The following is a 5,000-nucleotide window of genomic DNA, read 5'->3' as shown; positions in this document are numbered from 1 at the left end:
GTTACAAGTTATTTTTGCAAAGTGTTACAAGTTATTTTTGTAAAGTGTTACAGGTTATTTTTGCAAAGTGTAACAAGTTATTTTTGCAAAGTGTAGCAAGTTATTTTTGCAAAGTGTAGCAAGTTATTTTTGCAAAGTGTAACAAGTTATTTTTGCAAAGTGTAACAAGTTATTTTTGCAAAGTGTTACAAGTTATTTTTGCAAAGTGTAACAAGTTATTTTTGCAAAGTGTAACAAGTTATTTTTGCAAAGTGTTACAAGTTATTTTTGCAAAGTGTAACAAGTTATCTTTGCAAAGTGTAACAAGTTATTTTTGCAAAGTGTAACAAGTTATTTTTGCAAAGTGTAACAAGTTATTTTTGCAAAGTGTAACAAGTTATTTTTGCAAAGTGTTACAAGTTATTTTTGCAAAGTGTTACAAGTTATTTTTGCAAAGTGTAACAAGTTATTTTTGAAAAGTGTAACAAGTTATTTTTGAAAAGTGTAAGTTATCTTTGCAAAGTGTTACAAGTTATTTGTGCAAAGTGTAACAAGCTATTCTTGAAAAGTGTAACAAGTTATTTTTCCAAAGTGTAACAAGTTATTTTTGAAAAGTGTAACAAGTTATTTTTGTAAAGTGTAACAAGTTCCTTCCCAAAGTGCATGGATAATAACTCCAACCGAGACTTGTATTTAACTTATTCGCAAAGTTTATGAACCAGTCGATATAAATATATAGATATATATGTATATACTTTGAATTGAATTAATCACGCACACGCACACACACACACACACACACATTATTGAAAAAAAAAAAAAAAATCTTAATTTTGTTGCTTCTTAAGTTTTGTCCCTTATTAATGTGTTTTTTTTCCTAAAGTTTTGAAAGCGTCTATTGCTCCTTTCAGGTTTATCTTTTGTGCAATGGCCAATGATATTTCTAAATCTACTTTGTTCTAGTGAGAAAATGGGTTACTTTGCTTAGTTTCATTCCATTGAAGACATAAAATACCAATCAATCAACTTGTACTAATACTGAGTTTATACAAATGTTATCTCAAAAGCTTTAGAATTGCTTTTTTTCGAGAATTACATTTAAGACATAAAGGTCTTTCAAGAATCAGCCACAAATATAGTTTCCTATAAAGTTTTCGTTATATGTTCTTGATATGGGTCGTTTAAAGTATAGAATATCCTGGCCTAAGCCCTCTCATTGCTTCTTCGAGTTACGCTCTTGTAAGCTAATTGAATTAATCAAGGACATGGAACTTAAGTGACATCCTATTATCATCCTATTGTTATCTTCACACATTTCGACCTTCTGATTACCAAAGAAACCCTGAGTCAATGCGACATCATCATCAACATCACCACCACCATCTTCATCACCATCACCATCACCATCACCAGCACCACCACCACCAAATATATTTATATTTATAGCAAAATATTTATATCTATATCTATAGCAATGCGCTACTTTCCTTCCTGGTGGCCTCTTTATGGCGTTTTTACTTCACCTTATCCATCACGTAGCAAACCGCTTCTTGTACCCGTGCGTTTGCCCCTATTTGTCCCGAAGTAGTGTAATAGAAACTTGGTAAAACTCCCGAGATGACCCTTCACAATGCCGACACTCTTCGAAGCCGCGAGGAGCACCAAGCCGTGAGAATCGGTTGGTCGGGGACGAGCTGTTAGGTTCCAGGTGGCTCGGGGAGATGGGTCGTGTTCTGGCCGAATTTGACGAGTGAAGAAGCCCAAAAAGAAGAAGAAGAAGAAAAACTATGTGGATTACATACATTCACCTAACAAGTTTTATCGTTTGATCTTAAACGTCAAGAAGTAATCAAGTGAAATTTGCGCTAAAACTCTGACCAAAATCGTAGAGTTTTTTTTTTCTGGGGGGGGGGGGGAGAGGGGTCTTTTGAATAGGGAATTTTCTCGTTAGCTACACCCCTAGTATTGTAATATGGACCAACAACATATCTCTCTCCCACTCGACTTGCTCTTTTCTGGAGCAAGTCGAGATAGATAGATAGTCACAAAAGCAAGATTTTAGAAAATTATCACCATGTTCTATATATTCTTGACATAAGCAGGAACAAAATAAAGGGTGAAAAATGTCACAAAATGTCACCAGCGACATCAAGCATTAATACTGTATTCTAGATTCTTAGAATAATAATATGTACTTCTCAAATCATTCTCCATAAAGGCTTAAGTTAGCTTATTTCGTTTTTTACTCGCCCAATGTAAAAAGAGAAAGCACTTTAACAAATCAAATAACACATTTAAATTTCAAGTATATGAAAGTACCTTATAACTCTCAATCTTTGAATTATTTATAACGAATCTCTTGACCTCGGAATCAGAACTAGTTGCAATTTCAGCCTTTGGGAGCAGTAACAAGTTATTTTTGCAAAGTGTAACAAGTTGTTTTTGCAAAGTGTTACAAGTTATTTTTGCAAAGTGTAGCAAGTTATTTTTGCAAAGTGTAACAAGTTATTTTTGCAAAGTGTAACAAGTTATTTTTGCAAAGTGTTACAAGTTATTTTTGCAAAGTGTTACAAGTTATTTTTGTAAAGTGTTACAGGTTATTTTTGCAAAGTGTAACAAGTTATTTTTGCAAAGTGTAGCAAGTTATTTTTGCAAAGTGTAGCAAGTTATTTTTGCAAAGTGTAACAAGTTATTTTTGCAAAGTGTAACAAGTTATTTTTGCAAAGTGTTACAAGTTATTTTTGCAAAGTGTAACTAATAATTTGCAAAGTGTCAGTTTTTTTTTTTGCAAAGTGTAACAAGTTATTTTTGCAAAGTGTAACAAGTTATTTTTGCAAAGTGTAACAAGTTATTTTTGCAAAGTGTAACAAGTTATTTTTGCAAAGTGTTACAAGTTATTTTTGCAAAGTGTAACAAGTTATTTTTGCAAAGTGTAACAAGTTATTTTTGCAAAGTGTTACAAGTTATTTTTGCAAAGTGTAACAAGTTATCTTTGCAAAGTGTAACAAGTTATTTCTTTGACAAGATAAGTTACTTTGCAAATGTACAAGTTATTTGTGCAAAGTTAACAACTATGCTGAAAAGTGTAACGAATTGATTTTTATCAAAGCGGTTACAAGTTATTTTTGCAAAGTGTAACAAGTTATTTTTGCAAAGTGTTACAAGTTCCTTCCCAAAGTACATGGATAATAACTCCGACCGAGACTTGTATTTAACTTATTCGCAAAGTTTATGAACCAGTCGATGTTCATCTCCTTTATATATTATTACATGTTCATGATGATTTATAACTTTCATCTATTGGTATGTGTAATTCACTTATCAGCTATTTATATGTCATTTATTATCAATATTCTTTTATCCATCCATCTATCCATCACTTCATCCAGTCATTCATTCATCTACTTATTCCTTTGTTTATGCATTCACTTGCGTATTTATTATCTATTTATATATGTATTCATTAATTTGTTTGTATATCTTTCAAAAAGGAAGAAACATTTTAAAATTAAAAGTGATGTAGTTTAGTTGAAGGAGAGAGAGAGAGAGAGAGAGAGAAAAAGTAAAATCATATCAATACTGGAATTTGATGCTTTCATGATGACAGCCTTATAAATCTGTGTTTGTTTTTCTTTTCTTTTTTTATTTTCAACACCGCGACCCTTATTCCTGTTTCAGCAACTGTTATTACAGCTAATGATAATACAGCGGTTGTTATTACAGCTGGTGTTGATGTTGCCTGACTTGCAAATACTAATCCTGCAACCAATTGCTGTTGTTGTTGTTGATGTTGTTAGAATTGATATCATTTCCTCATTCTTTATTAGTTATTGTAAACATTCTGATAATCATAAGTACTATTACTATTCTGGTATTATATTCATCATCATTATTATTGCCATTGTCATTGTCTTTGCCATTATAATTATCATATTCATTGTCATCATTACCATTATTATGATCATCTCGATTATCGTCAATACCACTATTATCATCATCCTCACCATTATTGAAATTGTTATTAATATTAGTAAATTCATCAGTATCAGTACTATTCTTTTCATCATTATTGTTTCTGTTATCATCATTACCATCGTTATTACCCTCATCATCATCATTATCAACAACAACAACAACAAAACATCATCAACAACAACATCAAAAGCATCACCACCACCACCACTATAATCACCACCACAATCCCCATCATAATCTTCACCACAATCACCACCACCACAATCACCAATATCCCCACCACATTGAACCCCACCACCACCCACTTCAAAAACCCACTCACGAAGAACACACAAAGAACCCTTCTCCAGGTCCCCCTCGAGAGGCAAAAGGCCAATCGAAGCTCAAGCACAAGCAGAGCCACGCCAAGCATCAGGTGTTCCCTAATGAATCGCCGGCCAGTGGAGTCCCAAGCAGGATAATGCAAGCAAGTGGGACGATTAATCAAGGGAATCCTGGGAGACGAGGTTAGTGAAGCGGGAAGAGGCCTTTTTCCTCCCCTTGAAAAATCGTCGCCGAGGGGGGGGGGGGAGGTAAGGAGGCGCTGTAACCGAATCGTAGTGATGTAGATCGTCGTGTTGGATAATCGTAGGAACGTAATATATATATATATATATATATATATATATATATATATATATATATATATATATATATGTGTGTATATATATATCTATTTATTTATTTTTTTATTTATTCATATATTTATTTATTTTTTCTTTTTTTTATTTTTTATTTTTTTTTTTCTTCTTTTTTATTTTCTTTCTTTTTCTTTCCAGCGGAACAGAATGAGGAACACTTCATGGGAAAGCGAGGGATGTTTAACGAGGCGGTGTACAGAAGACATGCGTTTGATTTTAGACATATTAGGATTCGTGGGAGGCTGATGAAGGAGAGAGAGAAATGAAGAGAAAGAGAGAGAGAGAGTGGAAAAGAGAGACTGAGAGAGAGAGAGAGAGAGAGAGAGAAAGAGAAAGTGGGGGGGCTGAGAGACAATTAAACATATA

This window comes from Penaeus japonicus, unplaced genomic scaffold, assembly GCF_977035675.1.
Source record: "Penaeus japonicus unplaced genomic scaffold, GWHDUDI00000001_assembly GWHDUDI00000004, whole genome shotgun sequence".
In the NCBI taxonomy this organism is placed as follows: Eukaryota; Metazoa; Arthropoda; class Malacostraca; order Decapoda; family Penaeidae; genus Penaeus; species Penaeus japonicus.
This window is presented reverse-complemented; position numbering follows the sequence as displayed.